We start from the raw sequence: 11,468 nt of genomic DNA on the forward strand, positions 1-11,468 counted from the left end.
TTGTGCAACAAATTTTGTCCCAACGAATTTGCTGGGACTTGTTAGATTTAACTTGACCATTTCCAACCAATAAGCTACTTTCGAAGAAACAGATTTACGGTTCAACGAGCTACGATTCTCACAAGATATAAATCCCGGTACCGGAATTCAATTGCATTGAAAAAATTGTCTTTATCTTTCTTAATGAAGTTTCTTGAGAGTTTAAAAATCTTTTCACACTCAAAAATTTAAAAAAATTATGCGAAAGCACTGTTTTTATTCTATATTACCACTCCAAGTTCACCTTTCAAAAAATTCCGGCAACTAATTGCTTAGAAAGAAGCTGATCGCTAAAAATAGTCACTTTAAACCTATTGAGACCACACAAATTCGTGGGATAAAAGATTACCGTCAAATTGAAGATGTAGTTGAATCTGCAATAAAACGCCGGTAACGAGCTCGGGGATAGCAGATCAATCTGAAATTTTAATTTTGTCGCAGGTGAATTCATTTGGAGACTTTTTTTTGAAAGATTACGTATTTAATAGATTATTTAAGAAAACATTTGCCTAGCTCCCAATTTTGTTTGGCCGGTGTTAGAATCCTCCAATATTTTCCTCACCAATAGGAAACAGTTTTAAAAAATTTGATAGCTTCGAAGCTGAATAATGAGCGTACATTTATTGCAGTACTTGTTTTTGATATAGTTTGGTCATCTGATGCTGGCGTTCTCATTTTACTTTGTTCACGCGGAAACCGTACTGGATAACTAAATTTTTTCAACGACTTCTAAACGGCATTTGCCTTTTTGTGATGTAGAAAAAATGGTCAAAATATAAGCGTACCCAGTTCGAGGTGCCAGACGGAACTGACCTCTGACCAGACTCAAGTCGAACACACACACGGTGTGTTTCTAGACCAAAATTACAATGTCTGGGAAATGATTCGAGGGCACAAAAGTCAGGTCATTGGTCTAACTTTTGTCTGGAATGATCTGTTCAGAGGTGGACTCAAGCGCATATTCTGATCAGAACGAAATTTGAGGGCAATTGGGCTAGGCCTGAATCGCACAAAAGACTGAACAGTGGTCTTATTTTTTTGATCAGCGGCTACTTGCGTCTGGGAAGGTCTGATCAGAGATAGCTTTGAGCTCTTTTTGAGCGCTTACGAAGTTTTCAGTGTGAGGTTTGATCAAATATTTTTTGGTCTAACGGCCAGGTCATTTCCGTCTGGAACCTCAAACTGGGTAATTAGACTCAACACGCAATTGTTTCTATGAGCAGGCTAAAAAACGGTGTTGAGGGTTTGTCTATGTGCGCTACTCTTATTTTCTGCTAAATTCTATTGAAGAAATTTGATTATTACCATTATTTTTCCGGCTTGTCATCGCAGCGTTAAGGTATCCCGTAAATTTCCAATTTAAAATACCGTAGTCATCAAGGTCTTGTTACGTGTTCGGATGGGTGTGCTATATATTCCAAGCAGTGATATGTTTGAGAAAATGCATTAACAAATGTTTTTTTGAAAGATTTTCAGACATTTTTTTCTTAAATTGTGTAGGTGAACAAACTTAGCTTCCAATTCTGACTGCTTTCTACGCGGCGGACATATTTGTGCAGACAGTTTTCATAGTACTTCGCGATCACTCTTCCTTTTTTTAAAATATTTCGACCACCCACATTGACTGAAATATGTTTAGTATACTTGTATTTACTTATTCCAAAACACCTTTTCAAGCTTCTACGCGCAATAATTTTTATCTCTTGTTTAAATAGATAATCTGTGTAAACGTTGATAAATTTATGTACAGCCACCGGAAAAAGTTTTCAAAGAGACGATGCGCAAAGTTAAAATCTGTTTCCGGCGGGATGGTTGTTTGCTTCAGATTTGCAACAGTTTGACAAGCTTTACTAAATAAAAGACGGGAGTGGTATCTTGGTGATTGAACAACTTGAAAAGATTGCTCGCAAAAAGCTGAATGACTCAATGCCTTTAAATGAAATAGCTGATGGGGAAATTTGTCATTTTGTACCAAAAGACCTCCTCTCTTGAATTTGATGGCTTTTTTGGTTTTAATTTGGTTTTGACGGCTTTTTGGGTGTGCCGTTAATTTTCAAGTTATACGTAGTACTTAAGATTTGGGTGCGTTGCATTTTGCTGCAAATAGTAGTGACTGCTGCCAACAAATAGCAGCTTCACGGCATAGAAGATTGCACCTAGATCATCAGGTTTCATTTTTTTATTCGTATCAGCAATGAAGAGTCCAAAAACGTGATACTAAATTTAGTTAGTTTACCTTCTAGAGCAACAATTGTTCCCTAATTTTCAGGACCTTTTGTTCCCTCGGAACAATTGTTCCCGAATTAGCACCTTTCGTTGATCAGATTTCGATCTATTAATTCAACAATTTTGGGTCTTTCCCATTGTAGCCCCCCATGAAATTATAGCCCCCCATTATGGTATCATTACCATGTTGGGGGGGGGGGGGCTCTAGGGTATCTGACCACTAAGCTGGGGGAGGGGGGCTATAATGGGAAAGACCCACAATTTTCCGCAATCGATAAAACATGCAGAAAATTTTTTCACATCATGCCACGTTCTTTTTGGATTAATTGTGTCCAAATTGATGCCGCGCGTTTTGTCGATTCTATACAGAAAATCTGTTTTTGGTTTGGCGTTAGTACTTTGCAATTTTCCTTCCACTTTTTATACATTGATAGAGTTCTCTCTTGACCATTTTGTACAAAGAAGGCATTAAATTATCACCCTACAAGAGTTCAGTTCCTGGTTTGAAGTTTGAATGCATGTTAGTTTCAAGATGTTCAGTTTAGAACCACTTGAAATGAAAAAGCTTGGATAACTTAAAGAGGTTTCTAAATTAGACTAAAATTTTCTCAACACCCTTGTCCGACAAAACTCCTCGTCCTCCCGCTTTAACGCTCTTCATAATTATGTTGAGTGTCTTTTTAATATTCATTTGGTTAGTTAGTTAATTATGTTTGAGTTTATTTAGTTCGTTGTTTTGTACTTTTTGCTTGATGTACTTTAAACAAAAAACAGTTGAATTACACTACCAAATGAAGAAATAGTAATAGTTCCCCAACAGTTAAGCTTGTGATATTTTCGTTTGCGTCGCTGTTGTTTTTCTCATGCGTAGTCCTCTAAAGTTCACCCCACAGGCCTCAATTGTAAACTGAATTGCTCCAGAGATTATTTTTCGAGATATTAGAATGTTTTTTTTTATTAGATTCTGCTTTTTTTTATTGCAGAAAATTCCTGGCTGACTGGTCCCTTTTGTTTTTCCAACTTGTGCTGGTTTTCAGTTTTTATTTGCTATTGCAAGTGTTGTTTTTTGGCGAATGACCTTTTTTTCTAAATTTGACCGCATTTTGCCTTGAGATGTTAACCTTCAGGTAATTTTCAGTATCAGTTCTTTGTCTATCTACCAAACTATATCACATTTTAACTCTTAACCCAGATCAACACAGAAAAGGCTAAAAGCAGACGTTATAGTTTGTCTCCTTCAGCAACACTTTAGTTCGCTTTATGTCACTTGAGAACAAATCCTTGCAAATTGGATCTAAGTATTGATTGCAGTGTTTTATGGCTGTTTCCATGTAGTCCTAAATTACTAGTTCTGATAGAAACTGATGCTGATCTCAAACATTTTTCCTTAACTAAAAAAACATGCATATAGAACTTCTAACATTGCGTCGCACTTTTGGAACAGATTGGAGTGTAACTGCACAAATTGTCAAAAATCCACAAAAAATCCACCTTTGTTTTCGTGGTATTTTTTGCATTTTTTAGCAAATGACGGTCAGTTATTCCCGGGAACATTTTAAACAGAAAATACAACAAAGTTATCGTACTCTGAGAACTTAGTTATGTTTTCTGTAAGTATGTTTCAGTTCAAAAAAACAAGACCCTTCATGCTGCCTGTTTTAGAAATGAGCTTTCAGTTGCTTCGTTAAAAACATGTTTCCTTAATAAACTATTTTTGTGATTTCCCTCCAGTACATGCGGCTCTTGATTTTTAATAGTTCGAATAAAATTGAATTAAACACCAGATTATATTTTTTGCTTTCTCAAATTTTAACAAAACCTATCATTCCCATTCACTCGACGAGCGTGTTAAACAGGTGCCATATTTTTACATAATGATTTATTATTTAAGGATATGTACAGTACAACTGGGGGTGCATAATGTACTGGAGGGACTGGGGACAGAAACAGAATTAATCCATTTTCTGTTTGCGCCCCCACCCCACTAGTGCGTTTTACAACCCCACAGTTACAAAATACGTAACATTACATCGTAAATCGATGTGTATAGCATGAGCAATTGTGGTGTTCAAATAATATACAAACTAAAACTTGCACCAAATTGCACCTTAGCAATGATTGCAGTGTCTTGAGAATGTTCGCATGTAGTCCCATTCTCATTAGTTTTGATAGCTACAGCTTCGATAGAATCCAACACCTTTTCGTAATCGATAAAAGACTAGTGCAACTTCCCACTATGTGTCACGTTCTTTATGATTGCTTATTTTAAGTGTGAGGCCACATACATTGACGACAGTGAACTTCAGAATCCGCACTGAGCGGTAGTGTTTTGCATTTTTTCATGTGTTGCTCAATTTTTCCCTTGATGATTTTTATACCCATCGGGCAGAGATGACAGTTATAAGAAACGCAAGATTATGTAAAATTGGCGATGAATGCGTTGACCTTATGTAAGTTCTACCCGGGTCGAGTTTTAGTTAAAAAATGTAAGTGAAAAAATTTTGTGAAAAAAAAATATTTTTCACTGCAAAGCGCCCGCATCTTTTAGCGTTGAATGCGGTAAATTTTGGGGTTTTTAGCGATGAAATTTTTTTCACCGCATTCACCGGATTTCTTACAAGACAGAAACGGCCGTACACGGTATCGAATCTCTCACCTCTTGCATGCTAACAACTTCTTATTCCTCTGCGCTATCTGTCACTAACTTCAATGAAATTTCAAGTGAATTTAAGATAAGCGTTGAAATTAACGCGGTGCATATTTGTAAGATTTGCAAATTTAGCGATGAAAAAAAAATTTTTTCCCGCACTCTGCTGGCAGCGGTGAATTTTTTTTCACCGCCTTCTGCTAGTAGCGCTGAAAAATTTTTTCACCGCATTTTGCTGGTAGCGGTTAAAAATTTTCTTAAGCGGTGAAAAAAAATATTCAACGCTTAAAGTTTTTTTCACTGCATTCATCGGATTGAACGCAAATCTTACACTTTTACTCAAATTCACTACAAATCTTACATATTTCAGTAATTTTTAGCGGTGACACCTTGACCCAGGTACTCTTGGGCTTAGATCTTGTTTAAATTCAATGCATTCACCGCCAATCTTACATAATTTTGCGCGGAATTTGGCGTAGATCTTACATGATTTTGCGTTGAATTTAGCTTAGATATAACATAATATCACGTTGAATTTACCGTAGATCCTACATAATTTTATGTTGGACTTAGCGTTGGTCTTACACGATTTTGCGTCGAATTTACCGTAGATCTTACATAAAATTTACACAATCACGGTCAGTTTTATATGATTTTGCGTTTCCCATCGTAGACCTTACATAGTTTTGTGTTGAGTATAGTGTAGATATTGCATATTTTTGCATTGAATCCAGCGTAGATCCTAAACATTTTTTGCGTTAAATTGATTTTAGCGTAGATCTTACTTAATTTGGCGTTGAATTTAGCGTTAACAACTCGGAAAACTCACGGCATTTTTCTTTTAATTTGCGTTGAATGCGTTGAAATTATGTCTGTTTACTCAACGCATCCAGTGAAAAGTTATATAGAAAATTGATGCGGATTTTCCGACTTGTCACCTCTAGTTGCCGACTATCTAACATACTTTTGGCACATTTCCTTGGCCCAGGGGCACAACTAGTTTATTTACTACAAGAATTGTTTTCAGCCTTTAGTCCATGCCTTTGTATAAAAGGTCAGCAGGAAAAAGATCAGAGTCTGCTGGAAGACCAACGTTCCGGATAGCTACCTAAAATATTCAGAATTTATATACTACATCAACATAGACAAAGAGCACACATGGAGCAACTTGAAGGAACGACTATATTAGTTTGAATGCTTGTTTATCCGTGCTTATGAAATTACATGCTCGTAAAAATAATTTTTTTATTAGGTTTCAAATAATGAACATGACGGCATTTTGAAAAGAACAAAAAAGATCAAATAAATCAGTTATTTTGAAGTTGAGTGAAAAAGAGATCACCTTTCCTTATAGCGCCTGAGTTTAGGAAAAAATATTGTTTTTTAGGGATGTTCTTGTATCAATAGAACCGGTTTTTGTCAGATTTTGGACAGATTAAAATAGTAAGCTCAATTCAATTTTTTGTGATTCAAAATTTTTGTTCATTCCGACAGCCCATTTCATTGCCCATCATGGCAACGCTTGAATACAGAAAGCCACCGTATTTTAAAACACTTTCTGGTAACAGCTGGACCTGTTTTTTTTCTGTTGTCAGACAGAATGAAAAAGTTATTGAGTTCTTTAGCTAAGTTGTTTTTACCCATTATTGAAATCTGTTAAGTTCGTGCCAAACCGCCTGGTACTGAGTGCGTTAATTGACCAGTCCATGGGTTCCACCTTTAATTGTCTCATAAATGTATCAGCACATAATCTTCTTTATAGAATACTATGCTAATGAAACTCATTCAAGTTGCCCTTCATTGAAATCGGTTGTTTCAGTATTTTCCAAAGATTGTGAATATCTTTTTTGGAATAGTCCAACCAGTAATAAAACATCCTCAATCATGGTGCCTGGTTCAGATTCAAGAAAAAATCTTATTTTTGGTTCTCCGGTTTTCCCTAATCAAATAAAAACGTTTTTATGATTGCATATTTCCAACCTTTTTAATATTACAGATTTGAAACTAACTGTGGGTAAGAAACGCCATGCATTAATGCCGCTTTCAAAAAGAAGAAAGAACACACAATCATCATATTGATGAATGAATCGTTTCAAACCTGAACTCAATATTCAGAAAAATTGCTAGATCTTTTGAGAACCCATTTAAAGAATCTCCATCCCATTTTCAATTAAAAAGGGGAAATTGAGGATGGACAGATAGACTAGTACCATCAATCCAAATGCTGTCGGTTCACACTTAATAGTCGCAATAAACAACTACATGTGCAATATAGTGACTCACAAAACTGAATGAGTTTCCAATACCTTTGCCCTCTCTATTACTCCCAAATGCAAAACGTGACTATACAATACAAAAGCTTGGTATTTCTGTAGCAGGGTGAACTTGGTTGCCTATTAACAAGAAAAGATCTTAATACCCTTTTCACACGGCTAAATTTTTCTGATCTAATCTGTTTGAGCCCTCTAGATTATTTTGAATAAATGATTTAGGACCCCATGGCATACGTGCATTATTTTTACATAGTAACGTGCTTAATAACAAAAAAATGGTAAATGAGGTTCACAAAAACAGGGGGTGAAACAAAATGGATTCAATTTTTTGTCTTTAAATTTTAATTTTTGCCAAGGGATACATAAGGTTTATTCAACTGACTCAAAGTTGTGTTATTATTTACCAGATTGATTGCTCGAATAAAATATTTTGAATGTTTTTGACAGATTTTGTTGAACAATTGGTTTTGATGAATTGAAATATCATCTCGTAACGCTAATTTGCATAAGAGGTCTTAAATTAGAGGGAGAATTAGTTTTGAAAATTCGCGTGCATTGTTAATCTTTGATTTGATAGTTCTAATTTTACTCAAAACAATTATTTAAAACATTTCGGTTCGTGCCCCACATAAAAATATGTACCATCAATTATAGCGCTTGAGGCATTAAATGGTAAATTAATGCAAAAGAATGTGACGTAAACTGGGAGTGCAAATATATATTGGGCGACACATACGAAAATATGCAATTTCTTTGTTACATGCAATCAGTTAGGACTGGTTCTATTCCTCTAGTTTATCAGCGATCTCTCAAATATTTTCAAAAGCACAAACCCTCAATTTTTTTGATTATCTGAAACGAATCATTAATGAAAACAACCACTCATTTAGCGAACTTGATCACAGGGAAGTAATCCATCACGAATTACGGGCTGTCGGTATGCAAATACTCAGATGTCAATGCTATTGAAAAATTGAGATAATTGGAACAAAAGGGTGCCCAATCATTAATGCTGCTTTTAAAAAAGGAAAGCACATGCGATCCTCATATAGGGGAATAGGTTGTTTCAAATACTGTACTCAATATTCACAAAAAATGCTAGGTTTTTTAAGGATCCCATATAGTGACAACAATAGAACTATGAAGCCGTTAGTTAAACCATCTCCACCCCATTTTCAAATAAAAGGGGCAATTGAGGATGGACATGTAGACTAGTACCACCGTTCTAAAACAGATCGCCTATCCTTATAGCGCTTGAGTTTAGGAAAAATACTGTTTTTCAGAGATGTGCTTGTATCAAGAGAACCTAATTTTGTCAGATGTTGGACAAAATGAAATAAGAAGATCGATTTAATTTTTTGTGACTCAAAGTTTTTGAGACAGAAAGTTTTGTCCATTCAGACAGCCCTTTTCACTGCCCATCCTGGCAACGCTTGAATGCAGAAAGCCACCGTTTTTCTAAAACACTTTCTGGTAATAGCTCGACCTGTTTTTTTTCTGTTGTCAGACAGAATGAAAAGTATCAGCACACAATCTTAATAATAGAATACTATGATGATGAAACTCAATCAATTTGCCCTTAATTGAAATCGGTTGTTTCAGTATTTTCCAAAAAATTGTGAATATTTTCTTTGGAATTGTCAAACCAGTAATGTAACCTCCTCAATCATGGTGCCTGGTTCAATTTCAAGAGAAAATCTAATATTTGCAGACGTTTTCCAGCTTTTCCTAGTCATCTAAAAAATGTTTTTATGATTGCAATTTTCAAACCTTTTATATTGCATATTTGAAACTACTTGTGGTTTAGAAACGTAATGCATTTATGCCGCTTTCAAAAAGAGGAAATTACACACGATAATCATATTGATGAATGAATTGTTTCTATTCTGAACTCAATTTTCAGAAAAGATGCTAAGCGTTTTGGTATCCCATTTAGTGACAGCAATAGAACCATGGAGCCGTTGCTTAAGCAATCTCCATCCCATTTTCAATTAAAAACGGTCAATTGACGATGAGCAGATAAAATAGTACCATCATTCCAAATGCTGTCGGTTCACATTTATTAGTCGCAATAAACAACCACATGTGCAATATAGTGCCTCACCAAACTGTATGAGTTTTCAATACCTTTGCCCTCTCTATTACTCCCAAAAGCAAAACGTGACAATTCAAGACAAAACTTTGTATTTCTGTAGCAGGGTGATTTGTTTGCCTATTAACAGGAATAGATCTTAATGACCTTTTAACAGGGCAAAATTTTTCTGATCTATTCTGTTTGGGTCCTCTATCTTATTTGGAATATATGATTTAGGACCCCGTGGCATACGTGCATTTTTTTACATAGTAACGTGCTTTAAAACAAAAAAAAATTTTGTCAATGAGGTTCACAAAAACAGGGGGCGAAACAAAATGGATCTAATTTTTTTAATTTTAATTTTTGCCAAGGGATATATTAAGTTGCCAAGTTGTGTTATTATTTACAAGACTGATTGCTCGAGAAAAATAATTTGAATGTTTTATTCAGATTTTGTTGAACAATTGGTTTTGATGAACTGAGATGTCAACTCGTAACGCTAATTTTCATAAGAAGTCTTAAATTAGAAGGAAAATTAGTTTTGATAATTCGCGTGCGTTGTTAATCTTTGATTTGATGGTTCTAATCTTACTCAAAACAATTATTTGAGTCTTTTCTGTTTGTGCCCCCGCAGAACATTATGTACCATCAATTACAGCGCTTTTGGCATTAAATGGTAAATCATTGCAAAAATATGTGCTGGGAGTGCAAAAAAATATTGGGCGACACATACGAGAACATACAGTTGCTTTATTACATACAATCAGTTAGGACTGGTTCTTATGCTCTAGTTTATCAACGATCTCTCAAATGTATTCAAAAAGCGCAAACCACCAATTTGTTTGAGATGATCTGAACGAATCATCAATAGAAACAATCACCCATTTAGCAAAATTGATCACAGGAACATTATCTATAACGAATTACGGGCTGATGGTATGCAAACCCTCAGATGTTAATGCTATTGATAAATTGAGATAATTGCCACAAAAGGTTGCCTAATCATTAATGCTGCTTTTAAAAAAAGGAAAGCCCGAGCGATCCTCATACAGTGTAATAGGTTGTTTCAATTACTCTACTCAATATTCAAAAAAATTGCTAGGTTTTTTTAAGATCTCATATTGTGTCAACAACAGAACTATGAAGCCGTTGGTTAAACAATCTCCATACAATTTTCAATTAAAAAGGGGCAAATGAAGATGGACAGATAGACTAGTCCCATCATTCCAAATGCTCTCAGTTTACATTTATTGGTCGCAATAAGTTACTACATGTGAAATCTAGTGACTGACAAAACTGGATGAGTTTCCAATACCTTTGCCCTCTCTATTACTCCCAAATGCAAAACGTGACAATTCAAGACAAAACTTTGTATTTCTGTAGCAGGGTGATTTGTTTGCCTATTAACAGGAATAGATCTTAATGACCTTTTAACAGGGCAAAATTTTTCTGATCTATTCTGTTTGGGTCCTCTATCTTATTTGGAATATATGATTTAGGACCCCGTGGCATACGTGCATTTTTTTACATAGTAACGTGCTTTAAAACAAAAAAAAATTTTGTCAATGAGGTTCACAAAAACAGGGGGCGAAACAAAATGGATCTAATTTTTTTAATTTTAATTTTTGCCAAGGGATATATTAAGTTGCCAAGTTGTGTTTTTATTTACAAGACTGATTGCTCGAGAAAAATAATTTGAATGTTTTATTCAGATTTTGTTGAACAATTGGTTTTGATGAATTGAGATGTCAACTCGTAACGCTAATTTTCATAAGAAATCTTAAATTAGAAGGAGAATTAGTTTTGATAATTCGCGTGCGTTGTTAATCTTTGATTTGATGGTTCTAATCTTACACAAAACAATTATTTGAGTCTTTTCTGTTCGTGCCCCTGCAGAACATTATGTACCATCAATTACAGCGCTTTTGGCATTAAATGGTAAATCATTGCAAAAATATGTGATCTGCGCTGGGAGTGCAAAAATATATTGGGCGACACATACGAGAACATACAGTTGCTTTATTACATACAATCAGTTAGGACTGGTTCTTATGCTCTAGTTTATCAACGATCTCTCAAATGTATTCAAAAAGCGCAAACCACCAATTTGTTTGAGATGATCTGAACGAATCATCAATAGAAACAATCACCCATTTAGCAAAATTGATCACAGGAACATTATCTATAACGAATTACGGGCTGATGGTAT

Source organism: Convolutriloba macropyga, chromosome 1, assembly GCF_964194025.1.
Source record: "Convolutriloba macropyga chromosome 1, txConMacr16.3, whole genome shotgun sequence".
In the NCBI taxonomy this organism is placed as follows: Eukaryota; Metazoa; Xenacoelomorpha; order Acoela; family Convolutidae; genus Convolutriloba; species Convolutriloba macropyga.